Here is a 27,138-nt window from a genome sequence, read left to right as displayed (position 1 = left end):
AGCTACCAGGGAAGCCATGTATCATTACTAGATGTGAGCAAATTACTCCACAAGTATCACTCTCCTGACTCCTCCCATCAATCCTAAGAGGCAAGGACTATTACTATCATCATTTTATTGATGAGGAAACTGAGGCTCAGAGAAATCAAATGAATATCCCAAGATAACTCAAACTAATATGTGCTGGAGCTGGTGGCTCTAGAATCTGTGCTCTTAATCAATGTGATGAACACAGTAGGTCCTTGAAATAACAGTGGAGCAACCAGAAGCCCGCGTGAGCCAACGCAAGGGAAGCTGTCAAGAGCTGTTTCAGAGCTCTGTGCTAAGGGCTAAACTAAGAAAGCTAAATAGAAAGACAGAAACTGTCCAAAATATAACTCTGAATCCAAACACCCACAAGCCACAATGGTGGTCCCTGACACGGCTGGGCTCCCAGGGAACCTCATGGGCTCTGGAAGCAGAGCTGGGCCCAGACTGTGGCCCGAGTCAGACAGAGCAGGGAGGGTGGGGCTCAGGGTATAGCTGCCCAAAGAGGCCTGAGGGGCTCTTTGCCCCAAGGAGCCCATCTCATTAGGGCTGGAAGGCTGCCTTTGTTGCTGTCAGAGACCAGGAATTCCAGGCCAAAGCGGTCTAACTGACCATGACCAGAATTGAGTTTGGGTCTTCCCCCACCAGCTCCCAACCCACCGTGGGATACACTTTCAGGATCCCCTCGGAATGGTGTGAGCTGGAGAGAGCTAGAAAGGAGTCCCTTGGGACATGTAGCACAAGGAATCGTAACTGTCCCTGCAGCCCTCCTGGGCCCCCACTGCCAGACAAGACTGGCCAGACTCCCTGGGAACCTGATCTCCTGGTGGAAGCAGCAAACCCTCCAAGTGCACTGTGACTGCCCGTAGCTCTCCCTGGTGCAATCCATTTCCGCTTAAAAGCACCAGCTATGTTCTGGACACTTATTAAATATTATTTCACTTAATCTCAGAGGAGGGGCTACTACTGCTGTCTCCACTTTGCAGATGAGGAGATGGGGTGGGAGGCGATGGTGTTAAATTTGAGTAATTTATCCAACTTCACTTTCCAAAGTGTCTTTGACTCAAAGGCTCTTAACAGCCATAATATCTTCCCCCAAGCCGAGTGACTCAAAGTGTACTGGTTGGTCATCTTTAAAGTGGGGATGATGGAAAAAAAATAAAAATAAAAATAAAATAAAGTGGGGATGATGGAATGATGGTAGCTCTCAGAGGGCCCGCCTGACTTGTCATATTCTCTTTGATGTTTTAGGGCTTTACTTCCATGACTTGGCAGAGGCAGCCAGAACTGGGTGGGATAGGTAAAGGGAGGGGTCATGTGGGAAAGCCCCCCGCACATCCTGGAAACACGCCACACAGAGAAAAACCTTTCCTAATGAATACAGACTAAGCAGAGCGGCCCCTGTGCAAATATCCTGAACAGGGAACTGCTTGGTGATCGGGTCGAGGGCCACTCCCTGGGTGTTATCAAGCCAGGGGTGTCAAGCTCTGGGAAATGAGCAAACAGATTCCTGCAGAGTCCACATTCCTCAGCCTGCAGCCTAGGGCCCAGACCTGACAATGCGCCCTGGCATTGTCTGGCAGTGGTCTGGTTTGGAAAGAGGGGCAGGATCAATATTTGCTGGTATATATTGGGTCATACTTTCAGCAGCATCTGTGTTTGGACAGCCCTGCCTCCCACTGCCCAGCATCTCTTTCTGCATATACTCTGGGCCCAGAAGGTTCCCACAGGAGGGTGGAGGGTGGGCATTAGACTTGTTGCCTGTGGGTTGGGAAAACTCTGGTGGGATTTCCTATAGTGTCTGACTTCTAACATTTCACATATTTCAGAACAAGGAAAGTTATGCAAGTAAGAGTCTAAAAAGATCTTGGGAAGCCTGGCTCAGGGCCTGCTTGCAGACCACGTTATTTAATATGAGTTATTGTGCTTCTCCTCTTTCAAACCCTACAATCTGTCCATCCATTCATCCATCCATCCATTTATTCCTTCATCTATCCTTCCAATATTTATAATGCTCTAAATACCTTTGAAAGTTTATTTCTTCTCAACCATCACTGGTCCTGCCCAAGTCCAAGCCCTTCTTGCCTGGATAACTGTAACCATCTCCTACCTAGACTCCCTGTTTCCCGCCTCCCTCCCGGCAATTTAGGCTCCAAGTGCACCCAGAGAGGACTTCTGAATCACCAGAATGATCATGTCTTTCCCTGCCTAAACCTTGCAATAGCTCCCATGCCTGCAGGACCCAGCCCAGCTGCTCAGGTGGCTTGCAATGGCCTTCATGCTTTCATTACTGCATCTTTCTCCCTCTGGTCTCATTCTGGTCTCCTCTCCACAATAATATAATGTAATGGTTATGAGTAGGACTTTAGAATCACAAAGACATGGCTTTCAACTCTACCACCTAGCCATGTCCCAGGCCACTTAAATTCCCGACCCCTGTAAAATGGGATGGGCTCTTGGTATTTCTAATTCTTAGCACAATGCCTACCACCTACAGAGCTGGCCACCAGCCAGAGAACAGGGAAAGGGGCCACACAATGATGTTTGAGTGCTTCACCTTCTGAACTCTCTGTGAAAAGAGATGTTCACAGCCCAGTTCTCTTCCTGCCTCTGATTTCTCCACTCAGAGATTCTGGTTTGGTTTTGATAAGGAAGGAAATTATAGGAGTGATGCTTGGGTGTCTGAACTAAGATTTCCTTCCTTCGAGGTTGTATAATCAATATGCAACCAGAGCAGAAATGTTTTATCTGGCCAGCAAAATGGAATCACTTTGCCAGTTGTTTAGAGTAAGCCACAGTCCTCTACAAATTGATGGTGAGGGTCTCAGCTCTGAGTGGCAGGCACCACAGGCTAGTCCTTTTATACATATTAACAACATGGACAAGGGTAGTTATCCTGTTAGGGAAGCCACCACAGTGCCATTTGCATTTTGCCCTGAGGGCAAGTAAAGCTCCAAGGGGATAGTAGTTCTCAAAGGTCAGAGTCAGTATGTAACAGAGGCAAGGTTCATGTCAGACTCTGAGCTGGTTTTCATTTTGTTTGGTGTTTGTTTCAGTTGGTTATATTTCATCAAAGAAATGCAGCTCATATAGGTGGTGAGATGTGGAGGAGAGACCACGCCTTTGGGGGTCACATCACCAGAATTCGAAGCTCAGATTTTCCACCTAAAGGTGTGTGACACTGGGCAAGTTACTTGCCCCCTCTGAGCCTATTTCCTCATTTGTGAAATGAAGATAATAAGCCCTCTTCTTGGAATGGGGCAGATTAAATGTGAAAGGGTTTAACAGAGCACCTTCCACAAGCCTGGCACTTCAGAGGCCCTTAGACTGCGGTTCATGTGGGTTTTTGAGTCAGACTGTCTGGGTTTTGTTTAAACATCTTATTTTTTTAATGAAATATTTCAAACCAACAGAAAAGTACAGAGAACCTAGCAAATACCTATGTATTTACCACTGAGATTCAACACACATTGATCTTCTATCATCTTTGCTTCACATATGTTTTAAAATAAATAAAATTATAGCATCAGAAGTCCCCTTGTCCCCTCCTTGATCCCATTCACCTCTCTTCCCCCCCAGAGGTAATCACTTCTGAGTTTGGGCTGTATCCTTTTTGTCTGTATTCTTATTCTTTTATTACATGCATATGTGTGCACAAACAATATGCAATATTGTTCCTTCTTTAGATTTGCATAAGTGGTAGAAGACTGCACGTATTGTTCTCTGATTTGCCTTTTTAACCCAATATTATGTAAGTGAGATTTACCCATGTTGACACATGTAGGTCATTCATTCTAACCGCCACGTTGTGCTCCATCACAGAGACAGAGTATGCTGTATTTGTTCACTTGATGGACAGCTCCCAGCCCCCGGTCTATACTGTTTTCACCAAACTATCACGAGGAAGAGAGACAGGAGAAGGGAAGCCACTTTCCCTGGAGAATGGATAAGCCACTTTCTGAGTGTGTGGCTGGACACAAACAAAGAAAGTCCCCTTAAATGCTGATCAGCCTGGGTGAGGGTTACCAAGGCAGCCCAATATCTCCTTCCCCTATAAACACAGGCTTGGCGTTCTCTGCTGGGGCGAGACGGAAGAATGGATAGGACCTCTGTCCTCTTCTGCTCATGCCCTCCTCACACAGTGTGGAGTGCTCCCTGCCCCTGCTCTGAGGTCTTTCCCCTGCTCCGATGGGCCCAGATGCCCCTCCTGCTGCCCTGCTGCAGGCTCTGGGCTGGCAAACAGTAGGTGCACAGTAAACATTAGTGACAGATACAGAAGAGAGTGACATAAAAATGAACGAGCACAATGTGAATGATGAAGGGACTAAGTGGATGAGTGTCATTAGTTCTCATATATAATTCTGGGCTTAGGGAGCTATCTCCGTTGACCTTGGGAACGCAGACGGGAGCGGGACTGAAATTCCACCCTTGGTTCTAGACCCAGTTCTGCCACTGATGGCCTGTGCTCCCCCACACAGCCAGGTACCCAGCTGTTAAGTTCAGGACTCTGAACTGTGTCCCTGCTCCCACACACCCACCCCCATGCCCCGGTTGCACTGTCCTGTTGGCAGTCTCTGCTTTCAAAGAGCACAGTCTGGGATGAATTCCGCCGATGGAAAAGGAGATTTATTACCCCACAAACTCTTTTTATGCTCCTCCTCCCAGAGACTTTGATGGATTTTATCTTGATTAATGAGGAGGTCTGCACCCAGCGGGCGGGAACAGAGGTGGGCGGGGAGTGGTAAGCCTGGAAAGGAGAAGGAAAAGTAAAAAGTAGAAAGTACCAGAGGCTCTCTGCTGTTTCTGTGCAGTAGGGGCTGTCACTCAGAGCTCCTCCAGGGCTCAGAGATGGTGTCTGAATAGACTTTTGGACCATTTTGGCAAAGTTCCAACTTTGGACTGGGCTTTGGATTTGAATGTCATAAAGGCACCCTCTGCGTCTAAGTGGTCAGTCTTGGTGGAAGACAAGCATTTTCTTCAAGTGCCCTCTCCTTCTCTCACACCTGGGCCTGAGGAGGCACTGCCTAATCAGGGACCTACTTGGGTCCTGAGCCTGACCCCTTCTTGAAGCCCCAAGGCTGTTGCTTTTGTGTTCAGACTTTGCTGGTACCTGACTCAGATATTGGAGCTTGAGGCCAGACCACAGTTGTAGATTCAGCCTTGCTCTACTGTGCATACCCGCCTGGCATCCTCCTACTCACGCTTTCAGGCACAGGGCCACAGACCGCTCCTCAGTACCTTCCTGGGTATCCCTCCAGCTCCCTCCTGACCCCTGTGCCTGAGGCCTGATGGTACACCTGTCTCTCCAGGTGACCTCCTAGGGCATCTGGGCTGATCTCAGCGTCCAGGACAGGAAAGGCACAGAGAAGGCCCCCAAGAATGCACAAAGGAGGAGAGGACACAAGCGAACTCTCCCTGGGGCCCTGCCCCTTCCTCTAGGGGGTTGGCTCCCTGGACTTGGGGACCATCCTTTACTTCTCTCAGCATCATTATGTCACATATTGCTGCCCAGCCAATGGTAACTGCTGCTACCAGTGTCTACATGCGACATTGCGGCAAGAACTTTATTTTTCATTGAACACTCTAACAGCCTGCAAATTAAGAACTCTCCTCCCCTGTGTCAGTCAGCGTGGGTGAGTCTGAAAGGGGGAAGCAACTTCCAAAATTCACCCAGCTCTGAAATGCAGGGTCAGATTCTAACATGACCTCCCAGCCCCGAAGCCCCTGGGGTCTTCACTCAGCCTTATCCTGCACTGGTGGGCAGTGAGAAGCCACAGACCTTCCAGGAACCTGCCAGAAACCAAAGACTCCCCTTTGCCTTCCGGGAGGGGCTGAGCCTGCAGGTACCCTGGGGAAGGGCCTCAGATTGGTGGCCGGGTAGGGACTGGAGGGGTAGGGATTGAGAGCTCCCTCAGGGGGGAGCTGCAGACTGGGAGGGGGACCGAGGTGACTTGGTCAGGGCGGTGATCTTGTCTGCTCCCTAAACCAAAAGCAGCCACAGCTACCTCCCGCCCCCCCGTCCACACACATACACTGTCCCCTCAATCCCCAACACACAGGCTCCTTAAGCCTGCTGGGAGGTGGTTTTTGCAGCCAGGCAAGCTCGGTGAGGAGCCGTGGGGCTCCTGATGGGAGTTCACCATTTTCTCAGACACAAGGCTGTCTGTCCCTTCATTCCAGCGGACCTGGCTTTGCGGGCCTGACCCTTTTGCTTCCCATCCTTCCTTTCTTTCTCTTCCTCCTGCCATTCGGCCTGCCCCCCTCTCCACCTCCGGATGCCCTCCCACTGCCAGCGCTGTGGTCCTGGTGGTTACCCAGAGCCAGCCACACCCGACTGGGAAATGAATATAGTGACCAAGGGCCCGCCCAGCCTAGCTGGTCTAGGCAAGCTTGAGTCGGGCCCCAGGCCCTGCATCCAGAATCAGCCTCCCAACCCCACTTATAATACCTTCTCTCAACAACTGTGTCTGAGAATAGATTCATGGGCCCCCAGGCATTGCTGGCCTTGGTTTTGACTTGTAAAGCTTTGGCCGTGGAATTCAGCAGTCTTCCTGCAGCAGCCCCTTTCTGGCCTGGCCCTGGGGTCACGGAGGCTTCTGCATGCACCAGCAGGCGCTCGGAAAGAGCCAGGCAGGGTAGAAGAGTGGTCCACGTAGGTGGAGAAGCGGGGATCACGCTGCTTGGCCCAGGGTGGCTGGTTCCCCACCACCCCCAACCGCCCGAATGGCAAGAGGCTCCACCCGGCTGCTCCCCTGGGAGTCAAGTTCTCGGCTCCTTCCAGTCCTGATGCTTCTGTCTCAGTGCTGATCTCACCCCACTCGGTATGATAACCATCATTCCTCATGCTGGGCAACTCTTTGTGGTTAACCAAACTCTTGGGGCTCCTGATCTCATTCAGCCCTCACACAACCCTGGGTGGGGGTGCCCTGCTGACAGGTGGAAACGCGGGTCAGGGAGGCCTGGCTCAGCTGGGGATGCAGACATGAATCGCCTAGTCAGATGGCCTTTCCAGGAGCCCCTGCAGCATCCTGGCTCAGGTGTCGGGGACATGATGCTGCAGAAAGCAGGCCCTGGTCCTTGGAGTCCTGTGGCTCCCACTCTCCTGGAGAGCTAAGTGCAAGGGGATCTGAGCTGACTCACATCACTGCCTCCCCTCCTTCAACACTCCTTCCTCTTCGCAAAGGCTCAGCTTAAATCTCCTTCCTCCAAGAATTCTTTCCCTCCATGACCTGCAGCCCCTCCAGGCCTGCACAGACAGCTGCACAAGCTCTTCTGGTCATGTGCAGCCAGCCTGTAACCCACGCTGAGCGGAACTGTCTGGAGCAGTCCTGTCTCCTCCTCCCCTCTATCTCTTAACCAGCACCTCCCGGCACCTGGCACAGGGCTAGGCACCCCTGATAGGCTAGCCAGGGACTTGAGTCTGGAAGGAAACAGTTCCAGCCTCTGAAGCCTTGTTACAGGTGACGTGAAGAAGTGATGAGTTCCAGACTCCTGAGCGACAGCAGGCACCCTCCTCTCCCCCAGTCTCAGCATCTTCCTAGTAAACTGAGGGTCTCATAGACCGATGGAATGCTAGCTTTGGGGAGCATCTTTCAACCCTCCCATGTGACAGCTGGTCTGACCTAGGTGACCCCAATATTCCCTTCCAGGTTGAAATTCTTTGATTATCTACAACCATGATTCTCAATCTGGGGGCAATTTTTGCTCCCTCCAACTTCCTAGGAAACATTGTCTGAGGGCATTTTTAGTTGTCATAAATGGGGGGTGGAATACTCCACTAAGAGTATCTTCTATACCTGGTAGAAGAATTGGGCATCTTCTATTCCTGGTAGAGGCCAGGGATACTGTACAATATCCTACAGGGCACAGAACAGTGTCCACAACGAAGAATGAGTCCACCTAAAACACCAATAGTGCTGAAGCTGGTCTAAGCTAAGGAAAATGACACGATTTTCTCAAAATTTCCTTCCTTCTGTATCTGCGGTTTTTTTCCCCAGAGTGGTCTGAAGCAATCTCTGTTTATTTGTTAGGAACAGATGGTGCCACACTGGATTTTTTTCCACCTAGGAGCTGCATTCAAAATTCACATGGCAGCATCTCCTGGAGACATGGTGAGGTGGCCCAGACAGAGACCCTGCTTCCAGCTGAGAGGGGGCAAGACTGGAGGTACTGATGGGGTTACCTCACGAAGGCAGCGAGCAGCCAGACCCGTGTTGAAATCTTAGCTTTCCCACTCGCAGCTGTGTGTCCTTGAGCAAATCATTGACCTCTCTGAGTCTCAGTTTCCTTATCTGCAAGTTGGGCATAAAATCTTCCTCTTGGGGTTACTGTAAAGGTCGAGCGCGATACCACTGTGTGTGCTGGGGGTGGGGAGGCCTGTGCTAAGCACCAAGCTGGCACCGAGCAGCTGTTCGTGTGGTCACTGGTCTCCAGCACCTCCATCTCCCATCCTCACCCCGCTCAACACTCCCAGCTTAGCCCTGCCTGGGTTTCCACATTTCCTACCACGTAAAGAATTGGCAAAAAGGAACCAAGGCATCACCTTCCCCTCTTCTCTCCCTTCTCCATCTCTGACCAGCTCACTGGCAAGTTCTGAGGGTTTGTTTTTTTTTTCAGAAAGGCTGTACGAGGCTGGTCTCTCCTCTCCTGTTCCACCACCACCATCCTCGCAGGCTCACGTTGCTCTGCCTCCGGCTGTGATTCCCTGAGTCTCCCTCCCAATTAACTCGAAGGCCTCCCTCCTCACTGCCCTCTGAAGGCCCATTTGTCTTCCCTGAGAAGAGCTCCCATCTTGTTCAGGAGCCTCTGCTGGCCAGCCCCGAGGTGCGGGAGAAAGTCTAAGAGTTCCAGGCAGACCGGAGGCTCTACCCTTCTCCTGCAGGTCTCATCAGCTCAGTCCCAAGGCGTGTGTACCTGTGGCCTCCCGGTGTGGGCTGGCAACTCCCCCAAACGCCTTTCCTGTCTCCCAGCACTGTCAGCAGGCAGCACCCTGCCTGGCGTGCCCAACCCTACTGCCCATGGTCAGGCTCCGGTTCACCCTGCAGCACCCACTTGAACGCCAAGGACCCTGTCAGCCCCCAGCCTCCCCGGGCCCACTAGGGGACATCACTGTCACAGGGACTACCCCATGTGCTGATGGGCCCAAACTGTGAGCTTTCCCAGGGGACGGGCTGTACCTTTGGGTGTGTCCAGGAACCATGGAGAACATGGCACAGTGCGGGCTGGACAAATGCCTGTAAGTGGCATGAGTTGAGGACATGAACCATGAGTTACACACTCTACCATGTAGCAAAACCACCTTCTGTCTGTCTGCTCTCTTTGACTCTCACAAAAGTTGCATGTTTACTATAGAAACGACACACCAAGGGGAAGATTCAGAACTTCCTGGTGATCGGAAGTGGCACTTCTTTTTTGTATCAAAAATAGCTCTCTAACAAAGCCATCCAGGAGGCCAAGGTGGCACTAAGACGTGGCCTCATCTGGCCAATAACAATAATAGCAGCTGGCAGAATCCCGCTTCCTGAACCAGGCATCCCACATCATGGCATCGACTGGCATGATGGCCCTAGCAGGCGGGTAGCACTGTCTCCATTTCACAAACACAGAACCTGAGACTCAGAGAGGGAGAGGCGTGCCTGGGGTAACACAGCATGTGGAACTGAGGGTCAAGGGGAGTTGCCCTTCCTGCTTGGTACCTTGCTCCCAGAGGGGCAAGTCTGCCAACTCCAGGCAGAGGCCGTCACAGACCTGTCCCCAGTGACCTTTGCCAGAGTCAAGCATGCTGTCATGGGGGAACCTGTCCGTGTCGTCTGCCCAGAAGGAAAGCCTGCCCTTCTCTTCCCTCTTTACGAGTTGGGCACAGGTACCCCAGCAGCCTCTGGTCCTCCCCTTTCCTGTTCAACAGTCATTCCTGAATCTCATCCCCATGCCCCATGCACACCACGTGGGGCCAGATGCCTGGCCTTGGCCTCATTGTTCTCAGATCACGGTGGGGCAGGCCAGATCTGCAGGAAGGCCTGACTGTTGTGGGAGACGAGGCTACAGGGGTTCCTGGGCACAAGGCCTAGCAATCTGCCCCTTTCCTGGGAAGCGCCTCTCTTTAAACAACACCTCTGTGAGATCCCAGCCTCCTTCAGCATCACACTCTGTCCCAGCCCTCCCTTCTGACAGTCCATCCCCTTGGCTTGCAGCAGGAATCAGGAAACCAGGAGGTGTTTGGGAAAGGAGGCCTGACCTCTCCTCTCTGGTGGGCTTCCTACCACCACCAGGCCTCCTTTCTTCACTATCTCTCTTCCTGCGAACCAACCTCAGGGCCTCCCACTCCAAAGTTCAGGTTTATGGGGACTGAAGTCCACCCCATCACCGGTACTCAGACCTGCTGGCAGACTCTTTATTCACTCATGTTCCCAACAAACTTCACCCAAGGTTTAATGATTAAATGGAATTTCGTTAGACATTTGACGGTTCACCTTTATGGGAAAGAATAAAATTTTATGGCCTGGGCAGTGTCCCAGAGTCCAGGAAACAGGCTTGTGGGAATTCAGAAGCGAAGTCAGGACACTGGCTCCCGCTCTGGTCCCCACCCCCTCTCTGAGACTTGTTTTCTCACTGGTCAAGGAACAAGTTTGCACCAGTCGGTTTCTAATGGCCTTTCAGCATCTTGGGCCCCTGTCACTTCCTTCCCATGGCGGTGATAATTCTGGGCAGACCACGGCCAGAATAAACATGCAGACTAGTGAGAGAGGCAGACGCTCTTGGGAGCTGGAAGGATGCTACTGTGCACTGTGGGTTAAGAAGCTGTCAGGTCTGGGGCTCAAATCTCAACTTGCCACATACTGACGGCTACTTTCACTCCTTCAGTCTCTTTCTATTTGACGGGAGATGCTAAGGACTGTGTAAGAACTAAAAGTGAAATGAAGTCTGGACCTAAACAGCCTGGCACACCGCATGACTTATGATCACTTAAGTGAAAGTGTTAGTCACTCAGTCTTGTCTGGCTCTTTGTGATTCCCTGGACTGTAGCCCTCCAGGCTCCTCTGTCCATGGAATTCTCCAGGCAAGAACACCAGAGTGGGTTGCTATTCTCTTCTCCAGGGGATCTTCCCAACTCAGGGACTGAACTCAGGTCTCCTGTATTGCAGGCAGAGTCTTTACCATTTGAGCTACCTGGGAAGCTATGACAATTGTTAAGCCTCATCATAGCTCAAGGAACTTATTCACATAAGCCCTGTGAAGGGGAAGGTGAACCCTGCTAGCGTGCCTGCAAGATTCTCATCTGGCAGGCGATCAGCCTTGACATAGAAAACATCAGACAACAGACAGAACTGTGCAAACCCAAGTTCTAAATTCAGCATCTGAACTCATGGTCTGAGGGAGGCAGACACAGGCCAGTTAGTTCAGCTCAGGGCTGGCTAAGACTGTCAAGAGCAAAGAGAATGAATTACTATGTAAGCCTCAAAAGGGAGCATTACTTCCTGGGAGATCAGAGAAGGCTCAAGAGACATAATTTGACTCTGGAAGTCTTGACTGTTTCTCTACACCTTCCTTCCTCCAAGGATACTGTGAGGCAAGGAGGCCCATCATGCCTACTTCCTGGAAATGAGGGCTCTTGCGCTGGGAGAGGGATGCTGTCCTGTGAGGCTTCTGAACCAGTGAGCGGCCCAGACAATCCCACTGTCACCAGCACAGACCTCCCAACCCTGCCTAGTCCAGAAGAATCCTGCAAAATTCCCAAGGCACGTGCTAGGATGAGGGTGAAGAATACGCCAGAGGAGGCCCCTTGGCTGTGTTCCTCCTGTGCTTGAGAACTTGGCTGTGCCTGTGATGCAATTCAGTGGACCCCTCTCCACCCCACCCTTCCCGTCCAAGCCTGTTATCCCTTGACTTTCTAACAAGCGCCCAAATGAAGGCAGGCTGAAAGGCCCCGGGGGCCTCAACGTCCAGGAATGGGCTATTAGTGGATTTCAAAGGCCCAGATCTGACTGCAAGGCTGCAGCCAGCTAGACCCTCACTCTCAGGCCCTGTCACAGCCAATCGGCCCCTCACCAGCTGGTAAGAGGTTTCCCTACACTCAGTTCTACCGTCAGACTTCAGAGCCACCTGCCTGTCTCCTGCAAGGAAGTAGAATGTGTAATGACAACTGCATTTACAGAGCTGCCCTGGATCATGGACCCAGATGCTCTGAAATCATTCTTGGCTGTAATATTTGCAGTGGCACATCCACTTACAAATGAGAAAACATGGTCTTTAGCTGAGAGAGAAGGAGAAAATGTCGGTCCTTTTCTAGCTTACACCAACATCCTTTTCTACAAAATGGAAAAAAAAATGGCGTGGCATCAGGGTGTAAACTGTAAGTCATTGGTGGACGTGAGGGACCATGTAACTAAAGATGCAGCACGATGAAGGAGGCTGCATCTGGCGTTTCCTTGCTGGGCAACCTAGGTCAAGTTCATCAGCTTTCCTGAGCTTCGGGGTTGCTGTTGAGAGGATTAAATAAGATAATGTTCGCAAAGCACTTAGCATTACATATATTGGCTTCCTTCCCTCTTTCTGAAAGGAAGAGGGAAGGATGGAGGGAGTGAAGAAAGAAAACAGTGATTCCTTCCAAGGACAGGCTAACAAGCCCAGTGGACATCAGAAGTGTAAGATTGCGTTTTTGCAGGCTCCAGAATAACTTTCCTGTGACATTTTGGGTTTTAATGGATTCCAGAAACCTGAATTTTTCTCCACAGTCAGAACAGGATGTTTAACTTTCGTCCTTCATGAAAAAAATCCGATGCACCCTCTAATCTCTTCATTCACTGGAAATATGTGGGAAACAACAAGAAATCGGGCTAAAAAAAAAGCCAACATGAAATGTTCTGTTTTTAAATATGAGCAAATAAGAGTGTTGCAAAACATGGCTGGAATCAATAACAAAACTTTTGGAGATGAACCACTGAGAGTGATGCTTTATTAGGGGCAAAATGCTTGGGAGGTTCCAATTCTGGAGGCCTTAAATGGAGTTTGACTTCCCTTAGTACCTCAAGGGCAGAGAAAGGAAATGCTTTTATCAGAAGTAGATCAGAGGTAAACTAGCTCACCAGGAAAACACCACCTCCTTGCTTCTTTTTCTTGAATTCTTTTCTAATGTGAAATGGGGGGAAGGAAACTATTTCACAGAAAACATCAACATGGAGAAACTCAGCCATCCCCAGGAACCATTTGGTACCTAGAGGCATAGTATCATTCTTTAGTTTTAAAGTGATGTGAATCCTGAATTAGACACTTTACGAAGCTAAGACCTGCTGACCTGGCCCATCACCGTTCCCAGAGTCTAACAGCACCAGACATAGGGCTCGCGCTAAGGAAACACTTTTGAATGAAGAGAGGAAGGACAGAGGGAAGAGCTCACTGAGATCACGAGGGGGATGCTGCTATGTAAACTTGAAAAGAAGAACATTGCACGCGTGCTCAGTTGTGTCCGACTCACTGTGACCGTATGGACTAGAGCCCGCCAGGCTCCTCTGTCCATGGAATTTTTCAGGCAAGAATACTGGAGTGGGTTGCCATTTTCTCCTCAGGGGGTCTTCCCGACCCAGGGATCAAACTCAAGTCTCCTGCATTGGCAGGTGGATTCTTCACCACTGAGCCAGAAGGGGATATTACTGTGCTCAGCTGCAATCAGCCTGGAAACAGACGGGGATTTAGAACTGTGGGGCCTCACCTTTCCCAGCTTGGCGGATATCCTTGGTTACTTTCATAAAAATCCCAATGCCCGGTCTCATTCATTAGTAACCAGGTGATTCTTGGTCCCAATTGTTCCCTGTCCCTGGGGTCTTACTCTGACTCTGCCCGTGTGCATCTCACGGTGGTCACGGACAGGTTCCATGCCTCTGGGAAGACTCCTGATTGGTCTCTCTTCCTCTTCCTTCATTCTCTCCTTCCTCCAAAGAAACCTTTATCTGTGCCTCCCCAAAAGAATTCTATATCATGGAATGGTCTCCTGAAGCATTTGTTTCTCCTTCCTTGAGGACAGGAGCTGTTTTATATATACTCATATCTCCACTGCCCAGAATTTCGTTGGTTCTCAATAAAAGTTTACTAAATAGATAGATACTGCTATGTTCAGCAAGAGAAAGAGAAAGAAAACTCTCAAGACTTGTCAAACATGAAACACATCAAAATATTTCCTGATTTTGAGCTATAGAACCACTGGGCTCTGGAGAGTGAACTTACCCACCAGGACAGTCAGCCAAGGCAGACAGGAGTGTCTCCAAGAGAAACTGATGCTGCCCTGGTGTCACCCTGGCTTTCATCCTGGATGTCCACAGTCTCCTAGGCTCACAGATCCAGCTGGGGGCAGTTTTGCCAAGTATTGGGACTGTGGAGACCAATTCTCAGCCAGGAGGGCTGCTTCTGTCAAGGCAGGGAGAGGGGCAGGAAAAGAAGGCTTGGAGAACATATTTCTGAGGCTCAAAAGCCATCAGATATCGCTCCAGATCACACTGCCTTTGAGCACAGGGGAGCTAAATCAGAAACACATGGCCCATGTTCCCTCCCAGTCACACACGGCTTGAGAAATCAAGGCAAGCAAACCAAAGAGCACTTCGAGGCCACAGAGGCAACCAGAGCTGGTTCCAGCGGCTGTTCTAGGGAAGCAGGGCAGGCTGGGGAGGCAGATGTTCTCTTTAGACCTGACCCATCAGACCAACGAGAAGTGGGGCCTCAGTATATAAGCTAGGATCCAATCCAGAGACAGATACCATAGAGACTGAATGATTATGACCCTCCCCCAAGTTGATACTTGAAAACCTAATCCCCAGTGTGGTAGTGTTTGGAGGTGGGGCTTTGGGGTGATTAGGTCCTTAGGCAGAGCCTTCAGGAATGGGTTGGTGCTCAGAGAGCCCCCTTAGCCCTTTCCTCACGTGAGGACACAGTGAGATGACAACTGTCTCCAAACCAGGGAGCAGGCCCTCACTAGATGCTGAATTTGCCTGTGCCTTACTCTTGGACTTCCAGAACTATGAGAAATGCATTTTTCTTGTTTAAAAGCCCCCCAGTCTATGGTAGTTTCTTGTAGCAGCCTGAACTGATCAAGAGAAACCACACAGAAATATGATCAGGTGTAATGAGCCCATGGATGAAAAGTCTGTACTAGTATCTGTAAGACAATTCACACCTTTAAAGCACTTGCAGAAATAGCTGACAGCCCACAACATTACTTCATCTTCCCAATTTCCTACCTCCATTCTCTCCTACCTCAATCAGGTCTGTCCCTCTCGGGAGTCCCCAGCTCTGTCCCTCACGCGGCTCATCGTCACCATGTGTTACAATCACCACTGCACATACACCCTCCTGTCCTCCAGTGAACACTTTAGAAACGAAATAAACATTGCTCACATCCCCTGCCCCAGTACTTGTGCTTATGTTAGAGACACAGAGGTAGATTAATCACTATGGAGACAGACAGGTGAGGGGGTAAAGTACCAGTCCACACGATAGACACCCAGTGCCACCCAGGCACAGCAAGCAGTACAGTCAGGAGGTAGTCAACTCGTCCACTAAGGATGTCGGAGAGGATGGACCAGATTGAGCTAATCTTGAAGGATGAGTAGGGGTTTTCTAGACAGATCAGACAAGGAAGGGCATTTAGGCAGAGAAAATAGCATATGAAAGGCAGACATGGAGGGATGGAATTTCACAAAGTATCAGAATAGCAGGAGGATGTTCTCTGGGATTAGAGCATACCGCATATGATAAGCATAATCACAGTAGTAATGATAGCTACCCTCAGATATTTGTATACTGTTTTCTATACACCAGCCAGGATTCTAAGAGCCTTACACTTGATAACTCTCCTAATCCTCACAAAAAGCCTAGAAGGTAGGCACTATTATTTCCATTTTCCAGTTGAGGAGACTGAGGCAGAGCTGCTCCTCTAAGGGTACACCAATAGTAAGGGGCCAAAATTACCAGGGTGGGAGCTAGAGAGGTGGGCAGGGACAGGGGCAGGTGGGGTGGGGGTGAAACTCGAAGGACCCAGGAAGCTCCCTCTGCACCTGCCGATCAGAGGGGCTGAAGAGAATGACCTGGATCCTGGAACAAGCTCGCTGGTGAGCCCCCAGGTGAGGCCCTTTCACCCGGGGTAGGCTGCTTCCTGCAAGCCTCATATAAGCTGCTCCCACACTGGGGCGGGGAGGTGGGCAGGGCAGGGGGAAGACGTTGTCAGGCGGGGCTGGTCATGCACCCTTGTTGCTGCTTCACAGAGACGGGGAAGTGAGGTCTGGAGAAGGCGGCGGTCCCCATGGGCCCGAGCAGGTTCCTTGTAGAGTCTGCTCCAGGTGCCTGGTCCTCAGAGCTGCGGTCCAGGCTCTCTCTTTACCTCATTTGTCCAATCCCTCCTGCCCGCTCGAAGTTAGCTCTCAGCACCGGTAATCCTGGCTCTTGGAACAAACAAAGGCAAAATGGCATCTGCAGTGGTCAGGGCTTCTCTGAGGAGGGGAAGGCTGGCGGGGAGGGGGGGGGTCAGGCAACAGATGCCAGTGTCTTGTGCACTACTATGCCCTCAGGAATGCCTAGGAGATGAGTCATTCCACGTCCACCCCTGAGGGAACCCGTGTCTCCTGGACACCCACTGACTGTGGGCTCCTGGGAGGCATGGGTGTTCTGGGCATGCTATACCTGTGACGCATGTACCCTGCGGCCACCACAGGGAGGAGGGCAGCACCCAGGGGTCACAGCAGTGCTGTCCTCATCCTCTCAGGGGACCCTGACTCCATCGGCTCCATGTACTGCCCTGCTAGGGTCTGTGTCTGCTCTCCTGCGATGACTCAGGCTCTTGTAGTTTCAGATGACCCTAACCGGGGTGCTTTGTCCCTTGACCTCACAGACCCCACGCTGCCACCCACCCTGCCACCCTAGGGAGATCTGCAAAGAATAAGGGGTGGAGGGAGGAATGGATGGATAAAGAGATCAGTGGCAGGTCCTAGGCCCCACTAGGAGCAGGGCAGGCAGCCAAGGGTCCTGGCTCCCAGTCCAGGCACTTGCTTCTGCTCCCCGTGTATTCTTGGTGTCTCCATTTCTTCATTTGTAAATTGGGGATAGTATTGCTGCCTACCTTATGGGTTTTTAATATGAAGTTAAATTCGCTGATGACATTTTAAAGAACTGAGACAGACAGAGCCTGGCACCTGCGTCCGGCGAGCACTCACTCTCATGATCAGCGAGGAAGCACAGAGCATCGGTGCCGAGTCTCTGAGAGGCACCAGAGGGTGAGTATGATGCTCTCGGCCCAAGCCTGTGATCCCCACATGCTGAGCAGGTCCCACTGACACCCCAGGACCACTCTCGGAGGGTCACACTGGCTCTGGGACCATCCCCAGCATGCCTCTGCGGGACTGGGATGGGCTGCATGGATGCCAGGCTGCCCACTCTGTCTGTTCCCTGATGTCACTGGTACCTGCAAGCATTCGCACTTCTGCCTCCACTGGCTTCCCAATGGCCCCATGAGACGGGCAGGCCGTAGTGGTATTTACATAAGAAGAAAGTGAGCCTCCAGAAGGTCAGACAACTGGCTCATGGGCAGCACAGGTGTAAAAGTCCCTTGGAGAGTGGAGGAGTTTCAGTGCTGTTTTGAAGTACCAGGAAGGCGCCATAGAAGAACTCTCATATGAACTGAGTCTTAGAAGTTATCTTCCTAACCTCAAAGGAAAAGATGAGGCTTGGAAAGAATCTGGCTCCCCCATGGGACAGAAACTCTTGAGCAGCCTGAAGACTAGAGGAAGGAAGGTCAAGGGCAGTGTGTGGAAGGCTGACGGGTGCTCAGGTCTCCGGTGCCTGCTAGACCACAATGCTACTCATATTTGAGTCCAGGCCCAGGACAAGGAGGGGCTTCCCTGGTGGCTTAGATGGTAAAGAACCTATCTGCAATGCAGGAGACCCGGTTTGATCCCTGGGTCAGGAAGATCCCATGGAGAAGGGAATGGCTACCTATTCCAGTATTCCTGCCTGGAGAATCCCATGGACAGAGGAGCCTGGTGGGTCACAGTCCATGGGGTTGCAAAGAGTTGGACACGACTAACTGACTAACGCTTCACTTCACTTCCAGGACAGGGAAGGGGGCAGTGGGCTGCTCATCCAGACTCATGAAAGCAGCTTCCTGGATGCTGATGCCAGACACACTGTTCACGTGCCACTCTTCCCTGATCCACTGAGTGGAATGCATGCATTTGTGGCTCCCTGTCTAAAGAGCTCAAAACACACAGCCTTTACAACCCACAGGAGTAGGGGGCAGCAGCGGGCACGTGGCTGGGGAGAGGGGACTGTGTTGCAGGAGCATTCACACAGGGAAGTGGGACGTCAATTGTGATTCAAAACACAGCATTGTCTTCCAGATGTGTCTACACCATCAGGTTTTCCTGTCTAGACCATGCGACTGCTTTCCCTCTCCCTATGGAAAACTATGAGAAGGTCTGAACACATTCTGAACAGCACAGGGCCTCCAGTGGCTCCTGAGAATGTCCCACACCAGACCCCAACTGTGTGCTGGGGCCCTGGAACTCGAACGTTGCCACGCACACCATGTCACTAGGTCAGACCCTGCAGGAAGGAAGGCAAAGGGCAGAACCCTGGCGCTATGTTTGGGAGCCATTCTGACACTAACTAAGGTTTGTCTTTGCTTTTTTTTCCCTTTTTAACATAAAAGCCTGGATTTCTACCTGAGAATGTGGGCTATGAGAGGATGCTGACGCCGGGGAAAGGGTGATGGGAGAACGTGTTGTCACATGTTTCAGAGAAGGCCATGGCCAGGCTGTGACCTTGTCTTAGAGAAAGAAGGCTGCCTGCCTAGCAGAGGTCAAGATGGAGGTCACAACTTATCAAACTGGAAACTTGCCAGGACGGAGCCTTGTCTACAGGGGGTGCGGGGAGGGGAGAGAATTTGCAGCGGGCAAAGTGGATAATGAGTGAGCAACTCAGCAAGTTACTGGGCAGAAGAGGTCAGAGGAAGTGGACCTGTGAAATGGACTTGACAAGACAAAGGAATGTCTCAGCAGATAATGAGGTGGATGGAGGACTAGGCCATTTATAAATCAGAGTGCACTTGAACGAGAACCCTTACAGGCTTGATGCTTGGCTAGACTGAGACAAAAACCACAGATTCTCTCAGCTGGGCTTTTGCTTTCTGGATGCTTCAGGTGGGTACCCATGTAGCCTGGCAGAGTACGGAGGGTGGAGACAGTCAGGAGGCCTGGTGCCAAGTCTAGCTGCTGTTCAAGGAGCTGTGGGATCCAGTGTAGAACCTCAGTTTTCCTAATCACACAACAGGAACACAAGTTCTATGCTTCACCTCATCACCCCTACAGCGTAAACACAGCTCATTAGGGTCTTCTGCAGAAAAAAATAAAAGGATAGATATAAACACCACAATGGGAGGTCTTTGTAACACATTTGCTATTCAGAGTCTAGGGAGACAGGGAATAGTTGAAAACCAGAGCTGAGATGAGTCTCAGAGATAAAAGTGTTCAATCCTCCTTGCCCTTCCACTTCAGAGATAAGAAGACTAAGAACTGAGGTCCAGAGAGGAAAGTGATTCTTCTTGTCTCATCACTGCTTCTGAACCCAGGAGCTCCTCAGCCCAGTACCTGTTCACACAGCTGCTCACAGTGACTGTACGGAGGGGAGGTCAGTGCTGAGGGCTCAGGGCTCAGACGGAGAGGTTTGGAATGTGGCCTTAGGGTGGGCTGAGCCTTAGGTGTTAAAAGGAGATCAGTACCTCCCAGATAGGAAACAGTCTGTGCTCCAAGTTGTGAAAAGCCTGTTAGCACTCCACCGAGACCTCTTCCTGCGTCCAGGGACGCCTGACATTTTCCTACTACAAAAAGGCGAGTGCTCTTTACTTCTCTCTCTCTACACATGTGTGCGTGCACACGCGCGCGCACACACACACACACACACACACACACACACACACAACCCCTGAATACTTTACCCATAGAGCCTAAAGCTTACAGCTTAGATGCCACCAAGCTTTCTTTTCAGCCAGAAGCACAGTGTGACTGATAATTCTGTCCCTGGGGAGGAACACACACCTCCTCATGGTCCCAAGCCCCTTCAGTGTTCCGATCCTGGCCCCCTAGCCAAGACATGCACCCAGTCACAGACCAGCGGCAATGCTGGCCATCATCTTGGCCTTCACATACATTCACAACTATTCAAGTTTTTGTTTCCCACTGAACCTTCTACCATGCTGTGCATCATGTGGGCACTCAATGTATATATATTTACAAAATAACATGTTGAAAGAATAATGTCGCAAATCAAATCCAAGACAGTTGGACATGCTCTTTCACAAGACGTATGGAACACCCAAAGGAAGTGGTGTTCCCTCCAGCCCAAGAGGACCGCAGGAACTGAGTTCATCCATTCTCTGCCCCTACAGTAACAGTAACAGCCTGGATACCACTCAGGTGGCTGAGTGGTAAAGAATCCGCCTATCAATGCAGGAGATGTGGGTTCGATCCCTGGATTGGGAAGATTCTCTGGAGTAGGAAATGGCAACCCACTCCAGTCTTCTTGCCTGGAAAATCCCATGGACAGAGGAGCCTGGCGGGCTACAGTCCACGGGGTCACAAGGAGTAGGACACAACTGAGCACGGTACAGCGACAGTAACAGTCATGAAGAGAAGAGCCTGCATCGGAGAAGCCACCTTTCATCACAGCTGTGTAACCCTGAACATGTCAGCCACTCTCTCTGAGGCTCAGGGCTCAAGAGGAGCCCTGAGATCTTGGGACTGCTGGAAAAACTCAAATAAAATGACCCTTGGGGAGCCGTTCGAACCCTGACTTACAACAATGTCATGTTATTATGGCCATGAGCGTGAGCACACAGAGATCCAGCGAGGGGGACACCAGCCCAGGTGACCTTGGAACCGTAAGTATTTCCTGCCCCTTGGAGACCTGGGGATGGAGGCTGATACTGTGGATGGAGAGCCACAGGGAGGCACCCCTTCTCCAGGCTGAACTCTGGTCTTGAACTTTTTATCTTCTATTTCAGGTATTGGCTTCTGTTCCTTGTCCGACTGTCTCACACCTTTCACTCCCTTCAGCCTCTACAGAAAAGGAGGCTTCTTCAAGGTGTGAATAAGGAAATGAATAGATTCACCAACCCATCTTTCAATCACAATACTCCTTTTGGGAGAAAGCTTTTATTTTTAAATTGGGAAATAATACAGGCATACCTCATTTTACTGCATTTCATTTTACTGTTTTTCACAGATACTGCTTTTTTTTTCTCTTTTACAAATTGAAGGTTTGCGGCAAGCTGGTGTTGAACAAATCTACCAGCACTACTTCTCCAACACCTTTGCTCATTAGATGTCTGTATGTCACATTCTGATAATTCTTACAAATACATTTGTTACAGTTATCTGTGATCAGTGGTCTTTGGTGTTGCTACTGTAATTGTTTCGGGGCACCACCAGCTGTACCCATATAAGACAATGAACTAAACAATAAATGTCGTGGGTATTTTGACTGCTCCACTGACAACTGTTTCCCCATCTCTCTCTTCTCAGGCCTCCTTATTCCCTGAGACACCATAATACTGAAAATTAGGCCAATTAATAATCCAATAACGGCCTCCAGGTGTTCAAGGGACAGGAATAGTTGCATGTCTCTCACTTTAAAACCAAAGCTAGAAATGATTAAACTTAGCAAGGAAGCCATGGAGATAGCCAAGACAGGCTGAAATCAAGGTCTCTTGCACCAACCAATTAGCCAAATTGTGAACGCAAAGGAAGAGTTCTTGAAGGAAATTAAAAGTGCTGCTCCAGTAAACACATGAATGATAAGAAAGCAAAATTGCTTATTGCAGATACGGAGAAAGTGTTAGTGGCCTGGATAGAAGATCAAATCTCCTACAACATTCCCTTAAGCCAAAGCCTAATCCAGAGCAAGGCCCTAACTATTCTGTTCTGTGAAGGCTGAGAGAGGTAAGAAAGCTGCAGAAGAAAAGTTTGAAGTCATCAGATTGGTTTGTGAAGTTTAAGGAATGAAGTTGTCTCCATAACACCAAAGTGCAAGAGGAAGCAGCAAGTGGTAATGTAGAAGCTGCAACAAGTAATCCAGAAGATCAAGCTGAGATAATTAATGAAAGTAGCTACATTAAATAATAGAGTCTCATGTAGATGAAACAGCTTTATACTGGAAGAAGATGCCATCTAGGACTTTCATAGTTAGAGAGCAGAGGTCAACGCCTGGCTTCTAAGCTTCGAAAGATAAACTGACTCTTGTTAGGGGCTAAAGCAGTCAGCAATTTTAAGTTGAAGCCAGTGCTCATTTACCATTCTGAAAATCCTAGGTTCCTCAAGAATTCAGAATTAAATCAACTCTGTCTGTGCTCTATAAATGGAACAACAAAGCCTGGATGACAGCACATCTGTTTACAACATGGTTTGCTGAATATTTTAAGCCCACTGTTGAGACCTACTGTTCAGAAAAAAAGATTCTTTTCAAAATATTACTACTCACTGACAATGCACCTGGTCATTCAAGAGCTCTGATGGAGAGGTACAATGAGATTAATGTTATTTTCACGTCTGCTAACACAATATCCATTCTGCAGCCAGGGATCAAGGAGTCATTTTGACTTCCAAGCCTCAGTTTTTTAAGAAATATATTTCATAAGGCTACAGCTGCCACAGATAGTGATTCCTTGGATGGATCTGAGCAAAGTAAATTCAAAAACTTCTGTAAAGGATTCACTGTTCTAGGTGCCATTAAGAACATTCATGATTCATGGGAACAGGTCAAAATGCCAATGTTAACAGGAGTTTGGAAGAAGTTGATTCTAATCCTCACGGATGACTTTGAGTGGTTCAAGACTTCAGTGGAGGAAGTAACTGCAGATGTGGTGTAAACAGCAAGAGAACTAGAATTAGAAGTAGAGCCTGAAGATGTGACTGAATTACTGCAATCTCATGATAAAACTTGAACAGATGAAGAGTTGCTTCTTAGGGATGAGCAAAGAGAGTGGTTTCTGGAGACAGAATCTACTCCTGGCAAAGATGCAGTAAAGATTTTCGAAATGTCAACAAAGGATCATTTAGAACATTACAAAAACTTAATAAAGCATCGGCAGATTATGAGAGGACTCTCAACCTTCTTTCCAATTTTGAAAGAAATTCTAATATAGGTAAAATGCCATCAAACAGTATTGCATATTATAGAGAAATAGTTTACGAAAGGAAGAATCAATCGAATCAGCAAACTTCATTAAGTGTCTTAAGAAACTGCCACAACCACCCCAACCTTCAGCAACCATCACCTTGATCTCTCAGCAGCCATCAACCTGGAAATAAGTCCCTAAGTCAGCAAAAAGATTACAGCTTGCCGAAGGCCCACATGATGGTTAGCATTTTTTTTTTTGAGCAACAAAGTATTTTTTAATTAAGGTATGTACATTGTTTTTTCAGGCAAAATGCTATTTCACACTTAATACAGTGTAGTGTAAACTTAGCTTTTACTAAGGTACTGGGCAACCAAAAAAATTCATGTGACTATAAATTCATTTATTGCAATAGTTGCTTTATTGTGATGGGTGTTCTAGAACTGAACGCACAACATCTCCAAGGTATGTCTGTACTGATACAGACAGTGTGAGAGAATCAGTGTTGGGTTCCGTCACTAAGTGTGGTGTATTGTTACACGCCTAGGACACTGATGCAAGGTCAGAATTGAGGCCAAGAAAGGATAGAGCAGGAGTGATGCATGGGAAGGGGTGCGGGCAAACAGCATGTACACAGGTTCTCTGCCCCTCCATGCCCTCCACATGGGGTGCCTGTCCCCTCCAGAACTATAAATTCATTTATTGCAATAGTTGCTTTATTGTGATTTTTTGTCTAGAACTGTGTGGGATGGCCCACCCCTTCTGGGACCCAGTAGGAGGCCTCTTTGCCTTTCACAATAAGCTGTGAGCTTCAACTCACAGCAATCAAGAACTTTCTCAGCAATCAAGATTCTATTCAGGCCCCATCTGCCATCCTTTCTCAGTTGTTCAGAACTGGAGGGGCACTGCTCATGGGGAGCCCCCATGGGGCTGTGCCGGGTTGCGATGCAAGGAGAGGGAGGCATGGGCAGAGCATGGAAGTCTGTGAATTTCAGGCTCAGGAAGGGAGATTGGCTCTTGGCCAGAAGGTCATGGGGAGCCACAGAAGAGTCTGTGTTTTAGTGGCTGGAAACCACACCCGCAGCATGTGGCTCCTCAGCCAAGAAGGCCTTTGGTTGGCCTCAGCTCTGCATGGCGTGGCCATGTGCTGCCATCAGCCTGGGCTGGGCTGGTGGGGGCGGGGGAGAGAAGAGAACGGGTGTGAGCACAGGTCTGCACAGGTCAGGTCCAGGCAGACATATTTGTGAGCCCCAGGGGATGCCTCTGCAGTCTTTCTGTGTTCTCATGTGTTACTTGGTCCATTTGTGTCTTTGTGTGTCTGAATGCCTACGTGCCCACGTTCCCATGTGAGCCCACGCCTGGGATGGTGTTGAGCGTGACTGCTTTTATCTAAGGTTCATGGAGGGCTTAGTGAGCACTAGGGGCTCTGTTAAGAGCAACTGTTCATTTTCTCATTTTTATCCTCACAATGACACCACGAGATTAGTACTGTTATTATCCCATTTGATAATGGAGGAAACAGAGGCACAAACAGGTTAAAAAACAAGCTTCAGGTCACACTTCTAGCAAAAGGTAGATCTAGGAGTAGACTAAGGCTTTCTGATTTGGAAGCCACATGCGCATCTCCATGACTGTGGGTGTAGGACCATGAACTGTGAGTGCTAAGTGGCACATGTGCCAGGTTTATCTGAACGTCTTTGCCAGGCTGTACTTGCTTCACCGTGCACCCATGAGCACCCACGGCTCCGTGTGTATTTAACTGGGTGTGGCTTGGTAGGCCGATGCTTCGTCCTGTGAATCAGTGTGTTTCTATGCGCCTCCGGCTGCTGGGATGTGCCCCTATTCTGCACACATCTGGCTCCGACACGCTGCCTGTGGGGAGAGTAGCAGCAGCTCTAATCCTGCCGTGTGTGCCTGCAAAGCTGGAAGAAACCCGACAGAAGCAGGCAGGCGGCACACTGCTGGGGGCCTGGCTGGGTTTATTTTCAGCAACCGAGAAGGCCCCGCGGCATTTAATTAATTCCACTCCCTATGTAAACATCAGCAAACACAGGGTTCCAAAGGCAGAAGCAAGTCCTGCCTCACACCCCCTGAGGCTGTCACTGCTCGGGGACATCGCTGTGGGGCCCGCACGTGTGTGCCTGAGTGCCTGCCAAGAGGGGCTCGGAGGTTCTGCTGTAGCAGCTTCCTGGGATCTGCTCCCCGAGTCTGTCTCCTCACCCCATCTTCCTGCTCTGGCTCCAGCCTCACAGTGCTGGCCTCAGTTCAGTTCAGTCACTCAGTCGTGTCCGACTCTTTGCGACCCCATGAATTGCAGCACGCCAGGCCTCTCTGTCCATCACCAACTCCCGGAGTCTACCCAAACCCATGTCCATCGAGTCGGTGATGCCATCCAACCATCTCATCCTCTGTCGTCCCCTTCTCTTCCCGCCCTCAATCCTACCCAGCATTAGGGTCTTTTCCAATGAGTCAACCCTTCGCATGAGGTGCCCAAAGTATTGGAGTTTCAGCTTCAACATCAGACCTTCCAATGAACACCCAGGATTGATCTCTTTTAGGATGGATTGATTGGATCTCCTTGCAGTCCAAGGGACTCTCAAGAGTCTTCTCCAACACCACAGCTCAAAAGCATCAATTCTTCGGCGCTCAGCTTTCTTCACCGTCCAACTCTCACATCCATACATGACCACTGGAAAAACCATAGCCTTGACTAGATGTACTTTTGTTGGCAAAGTAATGTCTCTGCTTTTAAATATGCTATCTAGGTTCGCCATAACCTTCCTTCCAAGGAGTAAGCGTCTTTTAATTTCATGGCTGCAGTCACCATCAGCAGTGATTTTGGAGCCCCCAAAAATAAAGCCTGACACTGTTTCCACTGTTTCCCCATCTACTTCCCATGAAGTGATGGGACCAGATGCCATGATGTTAGTTTTCTGAACGTTGAGCTTTAAGCCAATTTTTTCACTCTCCTCTTTCACTTTCATCAAGAGGCTCTTTAGTTCTTCTTCACTTTCTGCCATAAGGGTGGTGTCATCCGCATATCTGAGGTTATTGATATTCCTCCCAGCAATCTTGATTCCAGCTTGTGTTTCTTCCAGCCCAGCGTTTCTCATGATGTACTCTGCATAGAAGTTAAATAAGCAGGGCGACAATATACAGCCTTGACGTACTCCTTTTCCTATTTGGAACCAGTCTGTTGTTCCATGTCCAGTTCTAACTGTTGCTTCCTGACCTGCATACAGGTTTCTCAAGAGACAGGTCAGATGGTCTGGTATTCCCATCTCTTTCAGAATTTTCCACAGTTTATTGTGATCCACACAGTCAAAGGCTTTGGCATAGTCAATAAAGCAGAAATAGATGTTCTTCTGGCCTAGATTCCTGCAAAATCTGGGGGGGGGCAGTGATCTCTGTTCCCAGCTCCTTCTGGCAGTCTACCCTTCTCAAAGGATGCAAGAAAGGACCTTGCATCTTTTTAATGCACATTTAATCTTTTTAAATGCACATTCGTGGGATGTTTGGTTCGGATGGAACAGTTATTGACCTTAACGTGCACGTGGGGTGTCTGCATGTGTGATAGTCACCTTGTGTGTAACACAGAGCACCTATCGCAGGAGAAGCAGAGAGGAACCTGCCACAGTCTCAAGGCCCCAGGGCCCAGTGCTGGCTTCACTAGGATAAGCTCTGTGAATGCTGAAATACTGTACAATGTAGGGGAGATGGGTTGCATGGGTCTCTAAACCTTAAGGAAACAGTGAGTGGTTGTGGGGAAATTTTTCTTGAGGAATGAGGAAGGTGGGAGTGAAGTAAGAGGTACCCATCTCTTCCTAAGACACAGAACCAGTGCTTTCAACATCTTATCTCACTCACTTTTTTGATGATCACAAAATATGTATCTGACACAGGTTTTATTTCTAAAATACATGAACTCCAAATCAATAATAAAGAACAACCCAATAAAAAAGCTC

General features: G+C 49.5%; 1 protein-coding gene across 3 annotated transcripts in view; it reads right to left on the bottom strand.

Annotated features, from left to right (window-relative positions):
- Positions 1–27,138, bottom strand: part of TRABD2B (TraB domain containing 2B) — a 225,357-nt gene that overhangs the window by 89,468 nt on the left and 108,751 nt on the right. The window lies entirely within an intron of this gene.

Source organism: Giraffa tippelskirchi, chromosome 5 (assembly GCF_054371585.1).
Source record: "Giraffa tippelskirchi isolate mGirTip1 chromosome 5, T2T-mGirTip1v1.2.pri, whole genome shotgun sequence".
Classification (NCBI taxonomy): Eukaryota; Metazoa; Chordata; class Mammalia; order Artiodactyla; family Giraffidae; genus Giraffa; species Giraffa tippelskirchi.
Note: the sequence above shows the minus strand (reverse complement) of the source record. Positions and strands in the feature narration are given on the sequence as shown.